The sequence below is a fragment of the Lissotriton vulgaris genome, chromosome 8, assembly GCF_964263255.1.
Source record: "Lissotriton vulgaris chromosome 8, aLisVul1.2, whole genome shotgun sequence".
NCBI classification, from domain to species: domain Eukaryota; kingdom Metazoa; phylum Chordata; class Amphibia; order Caudata; family Salamandridae; genus Lissotriton; species Lissotriton vulgaris.
The window spans coordinates 1207942028-1207968741 of record NC_141696.1 but is presented as its reverse complement, the minus strand read 5'-3'; the positions used below and the strand labels follow the sequence as shown (position 1 = coordinate 1207968741).

General features: G+C 49.6%; 1 protein-coding gene across 1 annotated transcript in view; it reads right to left on the bottom strand.

Moving 5' to 3' along the window:
* Nucleotides 1-26714, bottom strand: part of RFXAP (regulatory factor X associated protein) — a 121057-nt gene that overhangs the window by 6397 nt on the left and 87946 nt on the right. The gene's annotated exons all lie outside the window — the stretch shown is intronic.

Genomic DNA, 26714 nt, shown 5'->3' with positions numbered 1-26714 from the left:
TTACCCAGGTACCAAACGTGAGGTTTTTACCTTCTCATTTTTATGGTCATTGTTTGGGTTTTCTGAAAGTTTCCTTAAGGAAGTTGTTTGCTGCATATCCCAGCAGTGTATTCAGGAGGCGTTGCATACCCACTTAGTTAAGTGTTTGTGTCAAGTCCACCATGTAGAGATTGAACAGGGCTGGGGCGAGCACACATCCTTATTTGAGCCCGTTGGTGATGGATGACGTTGACATGTCCATGAGCAGTGACATCGTTAAGATGTTGGTTTTTGTACCTGCAGCTTTAGCAAAGCCAGTTTAATTGAATGGTATGGTTTTGTGCTCTGCTGCCCAAGCCTGAAGTTCTTCTAATAGACTGCCAGCAACTTACTTCACCTCATTATCAAGTAAGGTATAATGGTGATAATTTTTCAGTGCAGATTTGTCTCCGCTCTGGTTAATTGGAGAGATGACATAGTCTTTCCAGGAGGCTGGGAGTTGCCCCAGTTGTCTGATTTCCTGGAAGAGCGAGTCTAAAGGCTCTGCCCAGAAGTCTGAGTCTAGCTTAGATAGGGCTGGTGGAATCCCGTTAAGTCCAGTTGCCTCTTCCCCCCTTCCTTTTGAGATTTGATTGTTGTTATGTGGATGGTCTATCCACTTCCTGGTTCTTTGCGTTGATTTCAGGAGTGTGGTTTATCTGTAGGTCTTGGATTGTACTTGAGCCAAATGTTGCGATTTCCAGCCCCCTCACAGTTTGTTGATTGAAATAATTTGACAGGAAATCTGTCTAGGTTTCGTTGGGGATGTAGGATGTCCCCCCACCATGCGATGGACGCATTATTTTGTCCACAGTTGCCTAGAATCCTGTAATGTTTTTAGTTTTAGTATCTCGCAAGAGTTTTGCCCAAAGCAGGTCTTCCCTGGACCTTTTGATGTCCCATTTTAACTTTTCGAGCATCTTTCTCTGTTTTCACAGTGATGGCTGAGATTCAGATTGCTGGGTTTGTGCCTCAGCATACTGAGTGTTTTGTTTACTGATTTTTTCACTGCTTTTAGTTGATTCGCTGTTTGCTAGGGATCCATCTTGTTTCTCTTTTATCGTGAGGCAGCCTTTACTTGACTGTCGAAGAAAAGGTCTTGATAAATTGGTGGTGAAGGTTTCCCATTTACTGACTGTACTTTCTGTAAGCCCGTTTTTGTTCTCTAGTAAGGCACTTGTGGCATGAAGCACCTCCCCTGTGGTTGCTACCGAATATTTGATTCTTTTAAGGTTGATTTTGGGGTTGGAGTAAGAACCCCCTGGTATATGTTCCAAGGCTGGCACAGTTGCCAAAAGGGATACCTCCGGCGGACAATGGTCGGTGTCCCCCTTATCTCCAAGGCAAAATTTGGCCACGCAGTGGAAGAATGGAAGGGAGACCAAGGTGTAACCTAATGTTGAGTATGCGGTTTAAGAGTAATACGAGGCTGCTGGAGGAGAATCTTCAGGGAATCTGCCATTTAGTGCCCTAAAGTTAATATGCTCCAGGTCTTCCAGTAGACGCCTGCCAGTTTAGAGCGCTCTGCAGTGTGTTTTATTTTTTGATCAGGAATGTTCCAAATCAAAGATTGGGACAGCACCTGCTCGACAATCGATGAGCACAAAAGATAAAGATTTAGGTCCCCTGAGATGCTGAGGTTAGGGGTGTCCCGTTTGCTTATGAGGGACAGTAGAAGATCCATAAAATGCCTTGAATATTGGATTTTTTGTTTTGAATTTTTATAGGTATTAAAGATTAACACCTCCTCCTTCTTCCCTTTGAGGATGAGAGAGATCTTGATTGTGTTGACAGTTGTTGAGGAGGACGGAATTTATTTTATGGTGGTTGTGCTAGTTGTTTATACCTAGGTTGCCAGCCCTGCTGATAGATGGCCATATTGCGATTTCTTGACTGCTGGAGTGTGGAAGCATATGAAGTCCTGCAATTGGAGAGGTTCGGCCATCCACGTTTCCTGTAGCAGAATTATATAAAATGATTTGATATATGATATAAAATCTGGGTCAGCTGCTTTGTTTCTTAGACCAGCAATGTTCCACGATCAGATGCAGAGGGTTGATTTGCTCTGTTGAAGCGGCCCTTCTATTTGCAGATTTTGTCACTGGCTGCCCACAGGCCCACTAATGGTTCTAGGGATCTGCTGAATGTCAGGGTACCAGGGTGAATGATGAAATAGGGGCTGGGGTCGACAGTGTTACCCGCTATTTGCCTGCTCCCTTCTAGATGATTGGTTGCAATCCCCAGAGTACTGAGATTGTAGTTTTCCTGCTACAGCTAGTTTTGTTCCTCATGCTGGCGAATAGTGGGAAGGAGTAACCTGCACTATGGTAGAGCGAGATGCTTATGCCCCATGGCTAGAATATTTCGTGTCTGTCTAACACTTTGTTGACCAGCAAAGGTGATGTGGCCTTGGTAGTTTCTCTTTCAGAGTGTGCATCTGTCCTGATAAATTCTATCGAAAGTAGGTCATCTTTTTTATGTCTGTCTCTTAAAGTTGGAATGGTTGACAGTAACTGCAGAATGCTGCCTCCATTCAGGACACTGCAGTCCCCTTTTGACATAAACTCATGTTTGAGGAGCAGAATGCCTGGTTCCAGTTGCGGTCTGGGAAGGCTGTCCCTTATGTGATCTTGCTCCCTTAGGTTCTGAATAGGTGATTGCAAATTCAGCACCTTGGCTCCATAGTTGGCCTGCGCTGTTGATGTATGATGGCAGTTGATGTGTGGTGATTAAGTGCCTGATGACCACCGGCAAGAAGGCCCTTCTGGGCCATCCACTTTAGGCATTTATCCCCTTGTGTTGTGAGGTAGAAATGGGGGGCCAGGACTGGGCTCATAGTTAGACGCTGTCCTGGAGCTCGGGCTCATGTGATTTATCTGTGCCGCTGTTGAGTCTATACATTCGCTTCCACTGTCGGCATCTTTGGTAATTGCTAAGTGTAAACTTGGGCCTTCCTCTTGAAGCTGGGCCTGCACGGTTGATGACGTGCTTTCTGTGGTGCACAGAGTTCTGAGAGAAACGACTGATGCCTCCTCTGGGGGTTCGGGTGGGTGGATCTCCTCCTTGTATGTGTGCTGTGAGTCTTTTGTCGTCTGTGTTTGTGGTGGCCTCCCTATGCTTTCTATTGATGGGTTCGGCCTTGACTGGAGGCTTGTAGGAGAGTAGGGTCTGCTATCCTATGGTCACCCCAATTTTTGCTTTTTGCTTCACTGGTTTTCGACTTACTGAGGCTGTGGGCCTGCTAATCAGACCCCCAGCCTGCTGTTCTCTCTCTAAATTTATAATACATGTGCTATAGGTACATACCACAATTGGAAATGGACTCCTTGTCAGCCCCTGTACCATGCACTATAGGTGCTCAGGGCATAGGCGCCACCAAGGCCTACCAGGGGCTGAAGCATAGCTTTTGCCACCCCTGGCTGGTTCTTAAATTGACACAACTGGCTGATCACTCAGCTGGGGCAAGTGGGTGTAATCACCCCTTGCTTAGATATAGTATACCTATATCTAAACCTATGTCTGGACACATATATAAGCCTGTAATCCACTCCTATGGAAGGCCTCATCAATCCTGGAGGCAGAGTGCGTGGTTTTGTGTGAGATGGAGCTCTGGCATGAGCTGAGCCTGTCTGCAGCTGTCGGGAACAACTCCCTAAGCTGATCCGGGATAATGCCATACCATATACTCTTAAGCGCCTTATAATCCTCGCGGTTATATAGCAACTTTGGTTTGGCTTTATCAAAACATGTCGTGTAAGGTGTCATACGAATTGGAATACTACCCCCTCGCCAGTTCTGGCGACGGGGGTAGCATTCCACCCTTCTAGAGGGATAAGACATGTTACTTTACTGAAACGCGGTTGATTTAAAATGAGCCTCAGATCCACAAAATGGATGCCTCTGCCATAGACACGGGTCTGGCCTCCTGCTGCTGCCCGATACTCAGCAAATGGTGGCCTGGACAAAGGGTTTCCTGTCGCAGGGCGGTGTTAAACCACCCCAGACAGGAGATAGTGGATTGTAGTAGGGAGGTTTCAAAGAAACCAGACACTGCCTGGGGAGCACAAGGCTGCCCCTTGCATAATCCGGCCAAACCGGTTCTGGGGCCTTCCAGCCCCCGTCCCAGCGCGGCCTGGATCAAAGGAAAGGGGTGTAACCACCCCCTTCCTGGGTCCCACCCATAGGAGGGGACCTAGCAGGATGTCCAGCCCACCAGATTCGAATAAGAGTGGGAGCAGTGCCAATGCAACTTAGATCATCCTGAAGAAACATAAGAAACGAATTCTGGACCCTTCGACATTCTACTCAACATAGAAGACTGAAGAATCTCCCTTGTGGTCAAGGAGTGACCACCCTGTGCAAACAGGCACCATCCAGCCCTCGACCCTTGCTTTGTTGCAGTTCCCGCCGGAACTCGAGCGACAGAGATCGACGAGATAAAGCTTGCCTGCCTTCTCCCAGCCCGATCCACAGTCCCTGCAGAGCTGAGACCAGTGGAGGCGACCGGAAGCGTGGGGCACGCCATCTTGAAAAGGCCACGAGACGCTGACCGTGCAGCCCACGAGTGACCCTCGAAGCTGTGCACCGGGGTTTGAGAAGCCCCCACCCCGAGCTACACTTGCACCAAAGCTACCCCCTCCACACTCGACGAGTGCTGCGTGGGGCCCTTCTGCTTGTGTTGGCTCGACGCGTTGGCCCGGTCACTTGCCAGCTGGCTTGTGGCCCCTGTGCCGACGAAACCTTGAATACGACTTGCTTTTCTGGTTGCCCCAGATCTGCACCAGCTCCTGTGAAAAGGAGCCCCCACTCTGACCCTCCTGGTTCGAGTGAGAAGCAATCTCCCGATTCCGCGTGGATTGCTTTTGCCAAGTGCTGTTTGCTGCAATCTTGAAGCCGACGGTGCTGACGGCGAGAGCCTACGTGGGACAGATCGTGACCTGCTCCTGGACGTCGCAGATGCCCCAGAGCCCACGTGACAGCGGAGAGAAGCCTCTCGACAACCACCTGATTGCGCCCGACATTGCCTGGTTCCGTCCTGGTTCCACCCTGGTCACTGCTGAGTGACCCAGACTCTGTCCCCTCTGCTTTCAGGTACTTTTCGACTTCGATCCACCCTTGGATCACACCGGACACTTCCACTTTCCATCGCCTGCAGCTTCTTCAGCTCCAAGCACCCAGAGCCTGCGTGCCAAAACCCGACGCCACTTCGACCCTGTGCACCCACTTCCTGTGGGTGAGGTAACATTGCAACGCCGGTGTGCCCACGTTGGTACACACCTCTAGGGTCTGTGTCTTAAGTTTTGTTCCTCTAGGTTCAGCGGAAGTGTCTTTAAACTCACTTTGTGTAACTTTTACGCACCATTGACATTGCATTGGTGTAAGCCGCACTTTCCGTGCTGCACCCGAATTCCGTGGGCTACTCCCGACTTCAGCATTGCTAGTCCTGACTGCTCCCAGCGATTCTCTAGGCCCTAGGCCTAACCACTGTTCGATTGGTATCTCTTATACCATTTTTTTAGTATATGGTTTGAGTGGCCACCGGCCCTCATCCAAAATTGTGCAACTTTGTATGTTATACTGTGCTTTTGATTTAACGCTTGTGCCCCTTTCCTCATAAAGAGTACTGGGGAGTAATTTAGAAATAAATACATATATTTTTACAATATATACTTGTGTGGTGTCCTTTCATTTGATTACAGGATTGTATGTGGTAAAACAGCTCGCTTAACACAACCTCTTAAGTTAAGCCTTTAAGGCTGCTTAGTCCATGCTACCACTAGGATAGCTTGTCTAACAAGGTTGACTTACAACCAGATATCTTTGGGGTTTGTTTGGACTGATACCAAGTGGTTCCAGAATTGGAAACACTACATATCAGGCCAACTTCTCACAATGGTGTGCAGCGGTGCGGATTTGAGCTTGCTGTTTGTTTTACCATTGCAATCTTTACATCAAATTGAAAGATCACATCAAGTACCTTAGGTACATATAAATCAAAAGCTTAGCATATTAAGTTCTACTGAACTTAGTAGTTGTAGATTAAAGGGATTAGCACACCCTGACTACAACTCACTAGCAAGGTACAGTAGGAAAACACTTAGTGTAGGTAAGTGCATCACTTACACCTCACTAACAGTCATGTCTGATACAGGTGGAGCCTCAGGCTCTGCTCCTGTAGCAGTTGACCCTACCAAGGCAACTTCCAGATATGACAACCTTAGCCACAAAGACTTGAGAGCCTTGTGCACAGCAAGGGGGCTAAAAAAGGGCAGAGGCCCTACCATTCCTTCCCTGATAGCTATCCTGGAAAAGAATGACTTAGATAAAGTAAGTCAGGCTCCCTTAGATTCAGGTGAGGGGATACACTCCCCTGAGAATGAGGATCTTCCAGATGAAGAAGAGGAGGAGGAAGAGGAAGAGGAAGGCTCAGATGTAGAAGAGTCTGAAGATCAGGATCAGAGGGTGACCCAGGTGCAGGTTGCCAGGCTTAACCAGGCCAACCTAGACCTACATGGGAATGGAGAGGGTCAGCACCACTCCAGATCTCATAACCAAATTCTCCCAGGCAACAGGAGGGTGAGATCCCAATCAGGGGACTCTCATCTTTCTAGTGCCTCAAGAGAATCTCAAAGAGGGATGACTCCCTCCCAGAGAAAAGAGCATAGGGCCAGAATGAGGGCTGTCCAACTCCAAATAGAATGGGAAGAGGTAGCCTTGGCTCAAGCTAAACTTGCTTTAGCAAGAGAAAGAAAATTGTGTGGCTTAGATGCCACTGGTGGCAGCAAAGTTCCTAAAGAAAAAGACAGGGCCTATGACAATAGAAACCTGACAAAAATTGTGCCCCCCTACAAGGAAGGGAATGACATCCACAAATGGATGACTGCTCTTGAGAGGGCCTGCATGGTACAGCAGGTCCCTGAGGATCAGTGGGCAGCAATTTTATGGTACTCCTTTTCTGAGAAAGGGAGGGATAGGCTCCTCACTGTTAGACCTGAGGATGCCAAAAACTACTCTGTCCTGAAGAGTGCTCTTATTGAAGGGTTTGGCCTAACCACTGAGCAATACAGGTTGTTGTTCAGAGACACCCAAAAAGCACAGACTCAGGACTGGACTGATTTTGTTGATTGTGCCACTAAGGCTCTGGAGGGTTGGCTGCAGGGAAGTAAAGTCTCAGACTATACAGGATTGTACAATCTTATGATGAGAGAACAGATCCTTAATAACTGTCAGAACCAGCTGTTGCATCAATACCTTGTTGACTCTGATCTGACCTCTCCCCAAGAATTGGGAAAGAAGGCAGACAAATGGGTCAGAACAAGGATTAAGCAGAAAAACCAGAACCAAGGTGACCAGAAGAAAACAGACCAGAAGTGTGGGAATCAGAAAGATAAAGAAAAGGACCAGAAGTCTTCAGGCCCCCAAACTAGCAATAAGGAGGGGGGTTCCCAAAATGGAAACAAGAAAAAGAAGAATGATGGCCCAAAGAAACCTTGGTGTAATACCTGCAAATCAGTTTCACACTGGGGCAGTGAATGCACTAAGAAAAATCCAGTTCCTACCACTGCAGCTCCTAAAGCAACTGCACCCCCTAGTACAGTCAGCAGTGGTAGTGCACAACCTAAGGGGTTAGTAGGGTTAACCTTGGGTACTGAGGTGGAATCTGGCCTAGTCAGAATCCCCACACAGGCAGTTCTCCTATATGATGTGGACTTATCTTTGACCACTGCAGTAAGCCCCAGTAACCTGGACAAATATAGGCAGACTCCCTTAATCAATGAGAAACTGGCTCAGGCCTACAGGGACACTTGTGCCAGTGTTACTATGGTGACACCAGACTTTGTGGACCCTGGTCAGATTGTACTAGGTGAAAGTTACCTAGTGACCAATGCAAGCAACTCCACTACTTCACATAGTGTGGCTGTTGTGAACTTCTCCTGGGGAGGGGTAGATGGCCTAAAGAAAGTTGTTGTGAGTGCAGACCTCCCAGTAGACTGTCTGTTAGGCAATGATCTTGAAAGCTCAGTTTGGTCAGAAGTGGAGTACAGGACTCATGCAGAAATGCTAGGGATTTCAGCTCATGTCCTTGCAGTGACAAGGTCTCAGGCTAAGAAGTGCCTTCCTGAACCAGTGGTGGATCTTAAAACAATAGACCAACCACAACCCAAGAGAAGGAGCATGAGGTTTAAGGCTGTGCCTTCCCACTTGCCCTAGGTTGAGGATCAAGTTTCATAGGAAACTGATTCTGCAGTCCAAGAGGAGACTGTCTCAGAGGAGCTTGAACCTGACCAGGTTGAGTTTCTGGGGACAGGGGGACCCTCAAGGGCAGACCTGGGGCAGGCCCAATTAGATTGCCCTTCCCTTGAACCCCTCAGACAGCAAGCTGCTGCTGAGGCTGCAGGGAATGCTCAAGGTACCCATAGAGTTTATTGGGATGAAGGACTCCTTTATTCAGAGGCTAGAGACCCCAAGCCTTGCACAACCAGGAGGTTGGTTATACCTTTGAAGTTTAGGGGTTTCCTTCTTACCTTGGCCCATGATATTCCCCTTGCAGGACACTTAGGCCAGAATAAGACTTGGGACAGGCTTGTTCCACACTTTCACTGGCCTCACATGTCAGAAAATGTCAAGGAGTTTTGTCGCTCCTGTGTCACTTGCCAAGCCAGTGGTAAGTCAGGTGGCACAACAAAGGCCCCCCAAATACCACTACCTGTGGTGGGGGTACCCTTTGAAAGAGTTGGAATAGACATTGTGGGTCCCATGGATCCTCAAACAGCATCCGGGCACAGATTTATACTGGTGGTAGTGGATCATGCCACCAGGTACCCAGAGGCGATTCCCCTGAGGACCACCACAGCACCTGTGGTGGCAAAAGCCCTCATTGCAGTTTTCTCAAGAGTGGGCTTTCCAAAGGAGGTTCTTTCAGACAGAGGTACCAACTTTATGTCTGGATACTTAAAAGCAATGTGGAAAGAGTGTGGAGTAAACTATAAGTTTACCACACCCTACCATCCACAGTGCAATGGGCTTGTTGAAAGGTTCAACAAGACCCTAAAGGGAATGATAAAAGGTTTACCAGAGAAGCTTAGGCGGAAATGGGACATCCTTTTACCCTGCTTGCTCTTTGCTTACAGAGAGGTCCCACAGAAGGGGGTTGGCTACAGCCCTTTTGAACTTTTGTTTGGCCACCCTGTGAGGGGTCCATTGAGTTTGGTGAAGGAAGGATGGGAGTTACCTCTCAAAAAGCCTAAACTAGACATTGTGGACTATGTACTTGGTCTCCGCTCCAGGATGGCTGAATACATGGAGAGAGCATCCAAAAACCTTGAGGCCAGTCAAGAATTACAGAAAGCTTGGCATGACCAAAAGGCTGTTCTGGTTGAGTTCCAGCCAGGGCAGAAGGTGTGGGTGTTGGACCCAGTGGGCCCAGCAGCTCTCCAGGACAAATGGACTGGACCCTACCCTATCATTGAGAAAAAGGGAGAAGTCACCTATGTGGTTGACTTTGGCACCCCTAGGAGCCCCCACAGGGTGCTCCATGTGAACCGTTTGAAAGCATTTGTTGACAGGGAGGACATGAGCCTCCTCATGGCCACAGATGGGGATCAGGAGGAAGAGAGTGACCCTCTCCCAGACCTGCTTTCCCAGAACCCTGATGATGGTTCAGTTGATGGAGTAGCCTTGGCAGGCAGCCTCACTGAGCAGCAACAGGTGGACTGCAGACAGGTATTGCAGGCCCACAGACATGTGTTTTCACTCACACCCAGCCAGACTAATTGGTGCACCCATGAGGTGGACACTGGTGACAGTCTGCCTGTAAAGAATAAGATCTACAGGCAACCTGACCATGTCAGGGATTGTATAAAGGCTGAGGTGCATAAGATGTTGGAGCTTGGAGTGATTGAGCCATCAGAGAGCCCATGGGCTAGCCCAGTGGTCCTTGTGCCAAAACCTCATACCCAAGATGGAAAGAGAGAAATGAGGTTTTGTGTGGACAACAGAGGTCTCAATGCTGTCACTAGGACAGATGCACATCCCATTCCAAGAGCAGATGAGCTCATTGATAAATTGGCTTCTGCCAAGTTTCTGAGCACATTTGATTTGACAGCTGGCTACTGGCAAATCAGACTAGCTGAAGAGTCAAAAGCCAAAACAGCATTCTCTACCCCTAGTGGGCATTATCAGTTTGTGGTAATGCCCTTTGGTTTGAAGAATGCACCTGCCACCTTCCAAAGGTTGGTGAATCAAGTCCTTGCTGGGTTGGATGACTTTTGTGCAGCATATCTAGATGATATTGCTGTCTTTAGCTCCACCTGGGAGGATCACCTGATCCACCTGAAGAAGGTTCTGGAGGCCCTGCAAAAGGCAGGCCTGACTATCAAGGCTACCAAGTGCCAGATAGGGCAGAGCAAGGTTGTGTACTTGGGCCACCTAGTAGGTGGGGGTCAAGTTCAACCACTGGAGAGCAAGATCCAGGCCATACAGGACTGGGCTCCTCCAACTACCCAGACACAAGTCAGAGCCTTCTTGGGCCTGACTGGGTATTACAGAATTTTTTTAAAGAACTATGGGTCCATTGTGACACCATTGAATGACTTGACATCCAAGAAGATGCCCAAAAAGGTTCAGTGGACAGTTAGCTGTCAAAAGGCATTTGATGACCTGAAGAAGGCCATGTGCTCTGCACCTATCCTGAAGAGTCCTGACTACTCCAAACAGTTCATTGTACAGACAGATGCTTCTGAGTTGGGGGTGGGAGCTGTGCTTTCACAACTTAATCAAGATGGTCAAGACCAGCCCATTGCTTTTATTAGCAGAAGGCTGACCCCCAGGGAGAAACGTTGGTCAGCTATTGAGAGGGAGGCCTTTGCTGTGGTTTGGGCCCTGAAGAAGTTGAGGCCATACTTGTTTGGTACCCACTTCCTAATTCAGACAGACCATAAGCCCCTCTTTTGGCTAAATCGGATGAAGGGTGAAAATCCCAAACTGCACAGGTGGTCCATTTCCCTACAGGGGATGGACTTTACAGTGGAGCACCGCCCAGGGACTGACCATGGTAATGCAGATGGTCTCTTCAGGTACTTCCACTTAGAACATGAAGACTTATCTGGTCAAGGTTAAGTTTAATGTCCCTGCGTTTGGGGGGGGGGGGGGGGTGTAGGAGAGTAGGGTCTGCTATCCTATGGTCACCCCAATTTTTGCTTTTTGCTTCACTGGTTTTCGACTTACTGAGGCTGTGGGCCTGCTAATCAGACCCCCAGCCTGCTGTTCTCTCTCTAAATTTATAATACATGTGCTATAGGTACATACCACAATTGGAAATGGACTCCTTGTCAGCCCCTGTACCATGCACTATAGGTGCTCAGGGCATAGGTGCCACCAAGGCCTACCAGGGGCTGAAGCATAGCTTTTGCCACCCCTGGCTGGCTCTTAAATTGACACAACTGGCTGATCACTCAGCTGGGGCAAGTGGGTGTAATCACCCCTTGCTTAGATATAGTATACCTATATCTAAACCTATGTCTGGACACATATATAAGCCTGTAAGCCACTCCTATGGAAGGCCTCATCAATCCTGGAGGCAGAGTGCGTGGTTTTGTGTGAGATGGAGCTCTGGCATGAGCTGAGCCTGTCTGCAGCTGTCCGGAACAACTCCCTAAGCTGATACGGGATAATGCCATACCATATACTCTTAAGCGCCTTATAATCCTCGCGGTTATATAGCAACTTTGGTTTGGCTTTATCAAAACATGTTGTGTAAGGTGTCATACGAATTGGAATACTACCCCCTCACCAGTTCTGGCGACGGGGGTAGCATTCCACCCTTCTAGAGGGATAAGACATGTTACTTTACTGAAGCGCGGTTGATTTAAAATGAGCCTCAGATCCACAAAATGGATGCCTCTGCCACAGACACGGGTCTGGCCTCCTGCTGCTGACCGAAACTCAGCAAATGGTGGCCTGGACAAAGGATTTCCTGTCGCAGGGCGGTGTTAAACCACCCCAGACAGGAGATAGTGGATTGTAGTAGGGAGGTTTCAAAAAAACCAGACACTGCCTGGGGAGCACAAGGCTGCCCCTTGCATAATCCGGCCAAACCGGTTCTGGGGCCTTCCAGCCCCCGTCCCAGCGCGGCCTGGGTCAAAGGAAAGGGGTGTAACCACCCCCTTCCTGGGTCCCACCCATAGGAGGGGACCTAGCAGGATGTCCAGCCCACCAGATTCGAATAAGAGTGGGAGCAGTGCCAATGCAACTCAGATCATCCTGAAGAAACATAAGAAACGAATTCTGGACCCTTCGACATTCTACTCAACATAGAAGACTGAAGAATCTCCCTTGTGGTCAAGGAGTGACCACCCTGTGCAAACAGGCACCATCCAGCCCTCAGCCCTTGCTTTGTTGCAGTTCCCGCCGGAACTCGAGCGACAGAGATCGACGAGATCAAGCTTGCCTGCCTTCTCCCAGCCCGATCCACAGTCCCTGCAGAGCTGAGACCAGTGGAGGCGACCGGAAGCGTGGGGCACGCCATCTTGAAAAGGCCTCGAGACGCTGACCGTGCAGCCCACGAGTGACCCTCGAAGCTGTGCACCGGGGTTTGAGAAGCCCCCACCCTGAGCTACACTTGCACCAAAACTACCCCCTCCACACTCGACGAGTGCTGCGTGGGGCCCTTCTGCTTGTGTTGGCTCGACGCGTTGGCCCGGTCACTTGCCAGCTGGCTTGTGGCCCCTGTGCAGACGAAACCTTGAATACGAGTTGCTTTTCTGGTTGCCCCAGATCTGCACCAGCTCCTGAGAAAAGGAGCCCCCACTCTGACCCTCCTGGTTCGAGTGAGAAGCAATCCTCCGATTCCGCGTGGATTGCTTTTGCCAAGTGCTGTTTGCTGCAATCTTGAAGCCGACGGTGCTGACGGCGAGAGCCTACGTGGGACAGATCGTGACCTGCTCCTGGACGTCGCAGATGCCCCAGAGCCCACGTGACAGCGGAGAGAAGCCTCTCGACAACCACCTGATTGCGCCCGACATTGCCTGGTTCCATCCTGGTTCCACCCTGGTCACTGCTGAGTGACCCAGACTCTGTCCCCTCTGCTTTCAGGTACTTTCGACTTCGATCCACCCTTGGATCACACCGGACACTTCCACTTTCCATCGCCTGCAGCTTCTTCAGCTCCAAGCACCCAGAGCCTGCGTGTCAAAACCCGACGCTACTTCGACCCTGTGCACCCACTTCCTGTGGGTGAGGTAACATTGCAACGCCGGTGTGCCCACGTTGGTACACACCTCTAGGGTCTGTGTCTTAAGTTTTGTTCCTCTAGGTTCAGCGGAAGCATCTTTAAACTCACTTTGTGTAACTTTTACGCACCATTGACATTGCATTGGTGTAAGCCGCACTTTCCGTGCTGCACCCGAATTCCGTGGGCTACTCCCGACTTCAGCATTGCTAGTCCTGACTGCTCCCAGCGATTCTCTAGGCCCTAGGCCTAACCACTGTTCGATTGGTATCTCTTATACCATTTTTTTAGTATATGGTTTGAGTGGCCACCGGCCCTCATCCAAAATTGTGCAACTTTGTATGTTATACTGTGCTTTTGATTTAACGCTTGTGCCCCTTTCCTCATAAAGAGTACTGGGGAGTAATTTAGAAATAAATACATATATTTTTACAATATATACTTGTGTGGTGTCCTTTCATTTGATTACAGGATTGTATGTGGTAAAACAGCTCGCTTAACACGACCTCTTAAGTTAAGCCTTTAAGGCTGCTTAGTCCATGCTACCACTAGGATAGCTTGTCTAACAAGGTTGACTTACAACCAGACATCTTTGGGGTTTGTTTGGACTGATACCAAGTGGTTCCAGAATTGGAAACACTACATATCAGGCCAACTTCTCACAAGGCTTCTTAATTACTAGGCATTTGAGAGTATTCACTTGCTTGGGTTCCTGTCGTGTTACCTCGTTTTGGGCAAAAGAGTGGGTGTACTGCTATTTGGCTGCCTCTGGTCTTTTGTTGTGGTCTTTGCTCCTAAGTTGTCGCCTCCGATTCGAATTTGGGCCGGAGCAGCTTCAGGCAGTGGTGCTGTTGATCCGGTGGTAGTAGCTTCCCTGGATGAGCTTTCAGTGTTTACTGTGTGTGAGGATTTAACAGCAGCCCACACCGGGCTTAGCGTCTTAGGAACCGCTAATTCCGAATTAGGAACCTCCTTACTGCTTATAGTCTCCTTTTTCAGATCATCAAGGAGGTTGGACAACATGGAGATGAGTGAAGATAGTTTCTTCACAATCGGCATACAGCTGGAGATCAATTTTGCCTGCAGCTCGGCATGATTTATTGAGGAGTTGAGATTCCCTAATTTTTCATTGATTCCTCAGAAGTATAGGGCCAATGTGTTAAGAAGCATTAGTTGTATATCCATCTTGTCGGACTGGTACTGGGGCGCTTCCACCGTCAGTTGAATAGTGCTTAGCAGGGAGGTCTACACATTGGTCTTTTTAGGAAGAACTGTTTTATTATTTGGGGAGGCTCTGCTTCTAGGGGCCATATCAGATTTCTGTTTGCTGCGTTATGCAGTGTTGGTTGGGAGGAGTCTATGTTCAGGTCCTTGTGAGGGGTCCAACGAGTAGGAGGCCACCATGTCGGCCCACTCCTGGATGTCCAGATAGAAAAGGACTTCTAGCTCGTCCTCCTCTATTTAATGCGTCTTATGAGCCTCTGTCCCCTTTCGGATCTTGGAGTGATCCCTGTGGCCCGATGGTGTCAGCGGCGGATTAAGCAAGTTGTCATGGTCCTGGGAGGTGCTCACGTCGGTGTATTTATTTCTTTTTTCCTGGATTCGCTCGATAGCTCGTTCTTGCTGGCATTTATTTCTGTATGGAGCAAGTTTCTGGCCTGTGAGGGTGGACATTTATTTGATGGGGTGAATTTAACTGCACTGGTTCCATCTTCTGATTGCCTCCTGTATGAGTGGCTGCTTGCAAGCCCTTTTCTGGCAGATAAGGTGGAGGTGTAAGAGTGCTTGAGGTTGGTGTGCCTATCCCTTCTCAGGTTTCCTTGCAAGATGTGGGAGGTACAAAATGCTCATCAGCCTCGTCCACCTTCTCTTCGGCTACTTGAGATTGCGATGCTCTCATAACTTGTATATATTGAGGTAATGTGTGACCAGAATGGATGGGGACCTGCAGGCCTTGTATTCCACTACTAGATGAGAATATGGCAGAGCATGCGTCCTTTAGAAAGAGGAATTTAATATAGAGTTTTGGTTGGGAAAGATTAGTAGGAAAGTTCTTCCCTTGGACATCCAAGTTGTCGATTCTTCGAGGTGGTGCGTTCTGTGTCACTGAATTGAAAGAGATTAGTGCGGTTGGAGGCTGAGTTTGATCACTTTTATACATTGGGGCTTTCTGTCTACGTTTTGCACATCCCGGTTACATTGGGGTTGCCCCTTTATCTTCCCGAACCGCATTGCTTTCCTGACTAAGCCTTGTTTAGTGCATTCTTTACTTCCTTGGCTTGGTTAAATTCTCTCTCCTTTTTTTCCTAGTGCGGAGTCTACTAGTGGCAGTTTACTGCTTAGGTAGTTTGAAAAGGGCAGAAAAAATTCAGATGGATCTGTGTAGGTTGGGTACCGGCCCTTGATGCCACTGGGTGCCTTAGGGTACCGGTTGCTGATTATGGCGGAGGGTTGATGCAGCGTGTCGATCCCATGCCGGGATAGAACTGCGCCACCACACCCCTCCAGGGGAGCGCACGCAAGCATGCCTGGTCAAAGAGCCCAGCTGAGTTGGAAGCCGAACCGGGAGCTGGACTAATGTCTGGCCTCGATGTGCACCTGGGTCTGCTGTTTTGTACGTGATCTTCTGCACTCTAGCGGTTTACTTTTTGGTTTTTATCCAATTGCACCCATGTTGCATCTTCCCTCCACAACTTTCTCTGTGGGGTGGGGTACAGGGGAGGGGGATTTAGGCTCCCCTTGGGTAGCTGACCTCTGCTGCCCTCGCCGCTGGTGTGAAGCCCTATTAAAGTTCTGGTCTGCCGTGGGAACCAAAAAGAAAGCCTGTGGTGTAGAGACAAGTTGGACTCCTGGATGCGCCTGCAAACCACACCCAGTCTAGCTGGGCTGCTTCCGCAGGTGTCCGGAGTACACACTCAGCGGCAGCACAGCTGCCACAGTCGCTTTTAGATATATTTTCTCTGCAGGTGGTCTGTAGCGCTGGCAGCGCAAGCAGCGGTCAGGCTCTTGAAACCGGGGCTGGTTAGAATATTCCTGCAGTGAGGAGAAAGCTTGAAGGAGAAAGCAGGACGGCAGGAGGACGGAGGTGCAAGGTGCAAAGGAACAGAGGGCAGGGAGAGACTGTGACCCACCTTAGCTCCCAGGTCGGAGAAGCAAGGCTCCAGTCGGCCAGGACGAATTAAACCTCGCCCGTTCCTGAATGGCGGCCCCCTTTAACAACCTTGCTTGTATGTGATTTTGGTGATTTTCGTGTCTGACTGCTGATAAAAAGCTGTTCACTTGTCATTGGAAAATGACAGGTTGTGTAAATCCAAAATGACTGTGTATTAAACTTTCCTTTGTATCTGTATTTTTGACTGCAGTACTTCCCTCATCTATGTGTTTGGAAGTGCAGAACTTGTTGTCTCAGGCTTTTTTACCACTGTCTTTCGGATTGGCAGATGTCACATGATATTCTATGAAAGCGAGTACAAACTTATCACTGTCTGTTCCAAATTTCGGTGCATCTTATATCCATAACAGGCATGTGAATATGAGGAGCACCTCTTGCTTGGTACTCTTTACGCCAAAAGAAATCAGTTACTTCGCCAGGAGGAAGATTTGTTTTGTTGAAGATGAAATACAGCATGGCTTGAAACCTGTGGTTAAAATATCTACAAACATAAGCAGTATCCAAGAAGCAAAGTTCTCCTGCTGTCTTCACATTGATGTCCTTAATGTTTGAGTTAGATTCTCTTAAAAAATTCAAGCAGGCCCTCCCACGTGTACTCAGCACAACTGATTGTCAGAAACCAAGTAGGTGCACATAGGTTTCTCAACATACATTTCAGTTCTCCATGACGATGATACCAATACTCTTTGGTGCCACATTGGCACGCCATCAAATTAATCAAGCTGTATTTTAACTTTTCATCCTTTCCATAAACTTTGTCAATTAATTCCTTTGTAGATAGATTTTGAAGATAAACTCCTGCCTTCAGTATGTGGTTTACAGCATATGAAAGTCCAGACAAGTCACTCTCAAGCAGAAGACGTAATATGTATGGAATAAACTGCCGAAATCTTGGATCCTCTGAATATAATCTGGTTCACTGATATTCAGTTGCGGTATCTGTAAAGCGCAAGCCAAGGGAAAGCAATGGGCGGAAGAAGTCTTTAGCAAACCTAGGCTTCGACCTAAAAGGCCACTGGTCATAGACAGGAAACTGTACTTGGTCTATGCTCCACAGAAGTCAGGAAGAGAAAGTGGAAGCAGGAGGCAGCAGGAGGAGCTGACTACTGAGTAGCGTGGAAGACTGAGGTCGAAGCCAACCAATGGTAATTAACAGTAAGTAAGGGGCTGGCTCAGAGTTCGTTTTCAGCTTTTTTGTGGTTAGAAGAAATCGTGCATTGACAGTGCATGCGCTGTCTAGACAAAAGCTAAAAATGACCAAATTCGAACAGTGACAAAGGTTGCAATTGTCACCAGTTGTGGGCAAAAAAACTGAGGTGAGGTAATGAAGGAAACAGATTTCAAGGGAAGCTTGCATGGTTCCTGCTTGAATATTAATATATTTAAAAGTATTAATACTCATACCTTGGCACCATTATACCATGGCTGCCCAGATTAGGACTGGAATTATCACCAGGGCCCGGTGTCAGAATTCTGTTAGGGTGGATGTTGGCATTCTGCTGGAGTGTCAGTCGTTGCCACAATATGTTGTCATCTGCCACTTACAGAGCATGCAGCTGTGCAAGTGGCAGATGACAACATATTGTGTAGTCTTTGATTGTGGCTATTGTATTGATTGTGGCTCTCAAATAGTCAACAACAGTTACAGGTGAACCTGCCAGTCTGCTTGCTAAGTTTCAGCATGGTGTGAACTTCCCAACACGGGCTGCAGCGAATGTGGATCAGCTTCTGTCTGTTCTCATCAGATTTATTTTACAGTAAACATATATTTCATTGTATATTGGTTCTCTTATTTGATGGCTGATGGCTGTTTTCATGAATGTTGCCGAGGCATCACTTAGACACAAAAATTCCCAAAAGAAAGTTTTTGTAACCTTTGGGAAAGGGAGGTCCTTTCTAGTTAGTTCAGGTTTGCGGGTGGCATAAGGTTTCAAAAGCTTGCTGGTTTGCACTAAGCAAGAACATTCTCGAAGCCAAGTCTGGTTGAAACATGACACTTTCAGCTGCAAAAGCATGTTGCATCAGATGCTTTAAATAAGGCAGTGGGCCTCAATCTTTTGTTACTGGTTTGTGGATCCTATTCCACACAGTGTTAAATGTACTCTGCATAGTATTTTGAATGTTATCTGTGAGACACTATGAGCCTCTGCACGGTCAGGTCTGATAATGTCCCAGTGTTTCAAGTGTAGCAGTATTATGGCTGCTTAGTTCTGCATCTGTTATAATTTCTTTCCATGAGAGATTTCTGACTCCTCTGTATAGCCAACTTACATTGTCCAGGTGAGAGCACAAGCAAGGTTTTGCCTTCAACTCTATGTGTGATGCCTAGGTAGGAAAACATTCACTCTTAATATTGCCATGGCCTACCACAATAATGCAGGGATCAGCGTTATTGTAGGTGCAGATCTCTTGAAGGCATTCAATATGTTAAGAATATACACCTGCAAAAATCTGGGTTTTTGCTGCAGTACACCCACCACTTTTAGCCTGGTATTTGATGCAACTTTGACTGACTGAAGTGCACGGAGTTCCTGCTAACCTGGTGCCAGTGTTCTTCCCCCCAACTGGACAATTGTTTCCCCAATTGGCCATACCTTTAGCACCCTCTGTAAGTCCCAAGTAAATGATTCCCCTGGTACCTAGGGCTTGATGTACTAAAGAGGGTCTTTAAGGGTGCAGCACAATTTTTGCAACCCTAAGGGAACCTCAGAAAGCACATGTAAGGCTGACATTGCAGCCTGCCTGTCTTAGTGCAGACAAAAGTGAAAATACGACACGTCACAAATCCCTGTGTGCCACGTACCCTACCACTGCATGTAGTATTGGTACGTCACCCATACAGCAGGCCTAACAGCCCTAAGGGAGGATGCTTAATATTATATGTGAGGGCATACCTGCATCAGCAGATATGCCCCTGTGCTAGTCAGACCTATTGCACAAGTTACTTACCTTTGGTAGCGATATATCTGTAAGAAACAGTAGTTAGTATTAGATTCCTTACCTTAGAATATCCCCAGGTGTCAGACTGGATACGTAGCAGTACCCCTGCGCGTCGGTAGGCGCCGTCTGCGGCTCCGCGTCCGTCGTCGTTGGCGCCAAGATGACATCGCCGGAGTACCTAGACGCCGCCCTCGCGCGCTGACGTCAGTTTTCATACACAGCTTTTCCGTGCCAGAAAAGCAGAGCCGTGATAAAAACCAACACTGGTGCCATGAAACTAGGGCCCTGAAAGGGGGTGACCTTAACCCTAGATATCGGTTCGCAGAACGGGGAGGATGGGTGGGGCGGTAAGGAATCTAATACTAACTACTGTTTCTTACAGATATATCGAAGGTAAGTAACTTGTGCATTTGAAAGAAACAGGTTAGTATTAGATTCCTTAACTTAGAATAGATACCCCAGCAATACCAACCCCGGTGGTGGGTCTGCGAACCAATGATCACACCAGAAAGTCCTGGAGAATGGAACGTCCGAAAAAGCCATCTCTCCGGACTTGGCTGTCCAGGCAGTAGTGTCTTGCGAACGTGTGCAGCGAGACCCACGTAGCTGCCCGACAGATGTCCTGCAAAGGGACTCCCCGGCCCAGGGCAGTAGTAGCCGCTGTGGCCCGAGTGGAATGGGCACGTAGCCCCACAGGAGGCTCCTTTTTAGCCAAAGAATAACAAGCCTTGATGCACAAGACGACCCATCGAGAAATGGTCCGTTTGTGCACCGCCCATCCCTTCTTAGAGCCCATGTAACCAACAAAGAGTTGGTCATCCACCCGGAACTGGCGTGTGCGATCCAGATAGTATGAGAGCGCATGTTTTGCATCCAGACAGTGGAGCCTCTCTTCCTCTTCCGAGGGATGCGGAGGCGGAAAGAAGGTGGGCAAGGTGATGGACTGCCCGATGTGGAAGGCCAAAATAATGTGGTAAATATTTGATTTACCGTCCTAATTTCTATGCAGGTAAGTACTTAATCAATAATAACTCAATCGGAAAGAAAGAGGCAGAGTCCGTGGTGTTAGAGTTTTTAGGGGTTTTATTCCTTAAAAAGGAATGGTTCTTGAACCGGATATCATGTTCCTACCACCACTGGGGTGTAGGAAGGGATAGAGCAATATTTTATTGACAATACATAGCTTATATACTTAAATCATACAGTAGAAACCAATACAGTAGGCGTAACAGCTGAGAGAAACAAGATAAGAGCACACACGTGGTAGTGATACGTAATCAGAAGGCGTGAACTAGGCGTGAACATAGAGGTATGTGCTAGAAACGTCACAGGTAGGTGTCACAAGTGGGTGGCAACAAAGCAGAATCTTGTAATGTCAGCAGAAATCTGAGGCCTGGATGCGCGCGCAGCTGCATGACGTGTGATTGACGTGAAACCGGAGGGTGCAGGGGACTTGACATTTACACTGGCGGAAAGAGACAGAAGTCTGGCATGTCAGAGCAACTCGTACCTCTATCATATCTGATATCTGATGTTTAGGAACTGTATTATCTAAACGGAAAAGGTCTCTGGGGTAGAAGCTATTCTATACTGACTGTGAGTGCGTGTATAAGCGTCTAAGTGTCTGCATGAGATGAGAGGGGGCATGGGCCTACCATCGTAACAGAGGCTATGAATTACTTGCACGGAGACAGTGAGGCCGGGCCCTTTGCTCTGCAGCTGGGGGGGGTGTTTACTTAAACTAGTAGGCAGGAATGCATTTTCGAGGAGCGGAACAGATAATTCGAAGGTTGAATACAGTCTTGGCAGGCAGCAGGCTGAGCTAAGCGCCGTAAGCCGCACAGGGAGTAAGGCAGAGGTCACGGGTACAGAAGCAGCCTGGGCTGAGGCTTTCAGAGTCAGAAGGCAGGAAAAAGGCTGATGGCAGAATTCTGGGCCTATTTCGCCAGAGCTGAAAAACGTGTAGAGTACACCACAAAAAGACGTTGGCATAGCATACTTAGGAACGGAGTATTCAACCCATTCAGGGTGGGTCTGAAAGAGGACATATTAACGTTGGACGCAAATGTATTTGCGTCTTCATAGCTGGCACAGGAGGGAAGTTACATGCACTTTAAGCTGGTACATGGAGACGGTGGGGTACACGTTAGGGAACATTACTTGACCATAAAATTTATATTTCCTCAGGCTGACGACTGTCTGGGGCGAGCCCGCCCTCAACAACCAGTCGTCGAGGTTGGGGAAGACTGAAACCCCTAACCTGCGCAGATGAGCTGCGACCACCGCCATCACTTTCGTTAACACCCGTGGGGCGCTGGTAAGGCCGAAGGGGAGCACGGTAAACTGGAAGTGCTCGTGGCCTAACGTGAACCGCAGGTAACGCCGGTGGGCCGGCAGGACGGGGATGTGAAAATAAGAGTCCTGCAAGTCCAACGCTACCATCCAGTCTCCCGGGTCCAGGGCACCGAAGATCGGAGCGAGAGTCAGCATCTTGAACTTCTCCTTCCGGAGGAAGCCGTTGACGTTCCGCAGGTCCAAGATAGGGCGTAGGCCCCCTGTGCCATTCTAGGGAACCAGAAAGTTTCAAGTGATCCCCCGACACGTGGTGGTTCTGCGGTGGCATGGCTGGAGGGGTCGCCTCGAAAGGGAGGGAGTAGCCCCTTCGGACGATTTGCAGCACCCACCTGTCCGATGGAGCGCCAATGGAGGAGGTGATGGCAAACCCTGCCCCCCACTGGCGTCAAATGGGCCTGACAGCTCGGACTAGGAAGGCTTTGAGGCGGATGCTGCAGGGTGGATGTGGACTGGCCGCGCCGTTGTCCCCCGTTACCGCTGTGACCGTAACCACGCCCGCCGCCGCACTGAATGGTAGTCTGCGGCCAGTGGCTGGCAGGACGTGTGGGGGCGCCCCTTCCGTGGCCACGAAAGGAATGCTGGGCAGAAGATTGGTGGCGCGGGCCGACAGGCCCAAGGACTTGGCTGTAGCCATGGAGTCCTTAAAGCATTCCAGCGCACTATCTGCCTTGCTACCGAAGAGGTCGCTGCCATCGAACGGCATGTCCATAAGGGTGTTCTGGACATCGGCTGAGATGTTGGCGGACCTTAGCCAGGCGTGGCGGCGAACCGCCACAGACGTGGAAATCGCTCTCCCAAGTGAGTCTGTGGTATCCAGTCCACATCGTATTGAATACTGCGCTGCGTCTCGTCCCTCCGCGAGGGCTTGAGCAAGCTTTACCCGGGCTCCCTCCGGGCACTCGAGCAGCACGGCCGCAACCGTATCCCACAGGGAGTGGGTGTAATGGCCCAAGAGGCATGCAGTGTTGACCGCCCGCAACCCCAAACTAAGGGAGGAGAACATCTTCTTGCCGAATTGCTCATACCTCTTGGATTCCCAATCCGGAGGTGCGGTTGGGAATGCGGATTGGGAAGTTTAGGCCTGGATCACCAGGCTCTCGGGGTGGGTTGGGTGGACAAGAAACTAGGGTCGCCCTGAGCAGGGCGGTGGCGCCTAGCGACGTTCCTATCTACAGGCGGACATGTAGTGGGCCTGCACCAAGTGCCCAACAGGACATCCGTGAGAGCCTCATTAAAAGGCAGTAGAGGCTCTGGGGAGCTTACCTGCGGTTTAAGGACCTCTGTGAGGATGTTAGACCTCACCGTTGCGACAGGGAGCTCAAGAGCCAAGGCCTTGGCCGCCCTCATCAGCACCACACTATAATTAGCCCCCTCCTCCGTAGCCACGGTTGGAGGGGCGACACAACCAGTGTCTGGGGAGGTATCCAGGCCACTGACCTTCCCTAGTTCCTGTGTCCAGTCCTGAAATGACTGGCACTCACTTCCCAGAGGGTCCTCAGACCCCTGCCAGCCTCCCTCGTCGTCCATCTCTTGATATTCAGGGGTAAAGGATGGACCCAGATCTTCTAAGAATTCCTCTTCGGCCGGTGCTGAATGCGGCGTCCAGCGACGCCCTCCGGCGTCGGATCCGGACTGAGGGTTGGACCAGGGACGGCGTCGTACGAGGACGGCGCCAGGGGTGAGACCCTAGTGGTCAACGCTGGCGGGGTCGTAAGGTCGACCAGCGGCGACCCGGATCCGGAACCAGATCCAGTGGGGCCTTGCGGCGGCGGGACCGAAGTCACCGACGGCGCCGGGGCCGAAGCACCCGGCCCGCTTGGGCTCCCAGTCGGGGCCGCGTGGCCCGAAGGCGTCGCGGAACCCGACGGAGGAGTGAGCGACCTCATGGCCATGGGGAAGGCCTAGATCTCACGGGCGTCGCATTCTGCCCAGGGACCAGCAGATATGAAGCAGGCCGCGACGCCTGTGGCTCCGGTGGAGCCGCGTGGGCGGTGTCACCCGAACCCCCGGCCACGTCGCGCGAGCTTCGGGGGCAGTCAGAAGAGCGATGTCGCCTCTTCGACTTCTTGTGACTCTTACCTGAGGACTTGGAGCCCGACGAGTGCTGGCGACTCGCCGAGCTATGATGACTCCGGTCCCTCGACCTCCTTCCGGACCGGGACCTCGAACGCCGCGGGCCGACTGCCGGAGCTCGTAGCGCTTACGAGACCGCTCCCGCCTAGCCTTCGACGTCAAGGTCCGGCAGTCGGGGCATGACTTGTCATCGTGGTCGGGCCCCAGGCAATGTAGTCACTGGCGATGGGGGTCGGTAAGCGACATCAGTCGGTTGCAGTCGGCACAGGGCTTGAACCCGGGCCTCCCTACCGGCACCGATGGAGTCGTAGACTCGAAACGGATCCAAAAAGGTTTGAAAAAGCTTAGTCAAAAAGTGACTTAAGGGTACCGCTTTCTCTGGACCTGTGCTTGCTGGCGCGGAAAAAAGAAGAACTGACGTCAGCTCGCGAGGGCGGCATCTAGGTACTCCGCGATGTCATCCCAGCGCCAACGACGCCGGACGCAGAGCCGCAGACGACGCCTACCGACGCGCAGGGGTACTGCTACGCTAAAATTTTCCGGATTCAGTCTGACGCTTGGGGATGTTCTAAGGTAAGGAATCTAATACAAACCTGGTTCTTTCAGATACTGCCAGTACAAGTGACCAGGAAAGCCATTTTAAAACATGTGATGGACACATGTGAAAACGAGTTCCCCAGCTGCATGATAGCTTCACTGAAAATAGGGGTGTTTGGCATCAAACATCTCACAGTGATAAACCCACACTGATTCCAGTGTTAAATTTAGCAATAAATGCACCCCAGGGGGCACCTTAGAGGTGCCCCATGAAAACCTACCAGCTGCCGGTGTGCTTGCTGACTTGTTTCTACCAACCTGCTGCCCGAGCCACTGTTCTGACCCCTTAGGGTGAGAGCCTTTCGCTCTCAGGAGACCCAGAATAAAAACCTGTCTGGGAAGATGGTGTCACACTCACTCACACAGGATGGCATGCTGATTAGCCTTCCTAGGCCGGCAAGCTTCAAAGATCTGCCGCCTTTGAAATGTGCATCTGGCTCCCCTCACAGGAGAAGAAGTGAGACTTTTGTACAGAGCCCCTCTGGCACCAGAAAAGACGGGGAAATTAGCTAGGTAGGTGTGCCACCCCCAGGCTAGTACCACCCCTAAGGTGGGCTAAACTGAGGTGGACATGACTTTCAGAAGTAGCTATCTTTGTGATGGCATACTTAGGAATTTTGGAACAGAGTTGTGCCCATTTCTCACAGGAAGTGGTCATATAGGGGGCGTAGTGACCCCAGGGGTCAGTAGCCCAATTGCAACTGCCCTACACTCCCCTAACGTTCCTAAATTCAGTATTTAAGGGAGCCCCTGGAACCAGAGAATCAGATCCTGATGATCTGAAGAATGAAGACGGGCATAAAGAGTTGCTTAGCAAGAACAGAAGGCTCCACAACTGACTTGGCGCCAACCCCACTAGCCTGCCTGCTGCCTTCATTAATCGCACTGAAAGTCATCGTGTTCTGCAACTGCTGAATCCCCAAAGCCCAGGAGACCTGCCAGCACGTCACCCAGGAACCAAGACCTCCCAAGAAATAGCGGAACTGCTTCCCTGCATCCACCCAAAGAATCCTGAGAGGACTCTGTGACTGCAGAAAAAGAAGAAATAAAAAGAAAAAAATTGACGCCTTAGGACACTACTGCGCCGTTTGCTCCAAGCCAGAATTGAAGTGGGCAAATGGTGTCATTGTGCTCCCCCAGCCCTCCAGAGCCCAAGTCCATTGTGGTCCCAGCCCTCGTGGACCCTCCAACATCGCCTGTAGCCTCCGCATTAAGGTCCTTCTCTACCCCAACTGCTCTGGTAAGAAAAATCCAATGCCTAAAGACATCTCTGCACCCGTCGACCTAGGGCCATGGAGAAGAGGACCAAAGGGGTCCCCTCCTACCAGAGTATCCTGAGGAGTGAGTCTCCCTGTTGGTTCAGCTCCACTGGCCACCCAGCCAGAGCTTACAGCCTCTTTTCGCAGAGACGATCCTCATGGAGTAAACTTTGGGCTCCAGATGCTGTTTTTGCACCCTGCACCCGGCCGCCCTAGTATCGCTGGTGGGGTTCTGCTGGTGCTGCCTTAGACCTTGACCACCACTCACCTGATCTCCTGGAGATTGGTTCCCTAAGTTGCTGTTCTGTACCTGAATGCTCTACTTTTTTAACTCTAAAGTATTTCTCTTTAAAAACTTACTTACACAAACAAATTGCTTCTGGTGCCTAAATATATATAAAAGGTAATTGTTCTTTTTATAGATTGGTGTGGATCTCCTTCTTAAGTTGTGTGTATCATTTATTGACTATCACGTGTATTTGCAGATGTCTTGCACGCCTCTCGGTTAAGCTTAAGGCTGCTCAACCACACAACCCTCTAACAGAGCACCTTGGGATTGCTAGAGCAAGCCCCTGTTCACTCATGAGGGAAACCATGAACTCTTTGCACAATATATCAGATTTTTGATTTACCGATAAGCTGCCAACTTCCTGCACCACTGTGTTGCCAGACCCATTACAGTACCATGGATGCCCACAATATAACACAGATTACTGCTATACAAAACACTCCTCAAACATACACACAAGTATAGCCACGCATGCCCAAACAAGTCTGTACACACTCACAATCATTTTTAATACGTTTCTTTCACTATCATTACATCTACTACTTATGTGTAGTGCTACTTTCTTTTCAAATGCAAGGTGACTGCTTCCCCAATCAACGCTTCTGGGAAAATAGAGAGGATGACAGGAGCACCCGGGTCGCCTTGGTAAAATAGTAGAAGTGCTTTGATGCGCACCAGGGAGATTCTGGGGTTGGGGCAAGTAAGACAGCCTCAGGTGGCCTGGAGGAGAAGAAAGGCGGAGTGTCTCAGAGTAGGAAGGCACTTCAGCGAGACTGCTGCAGT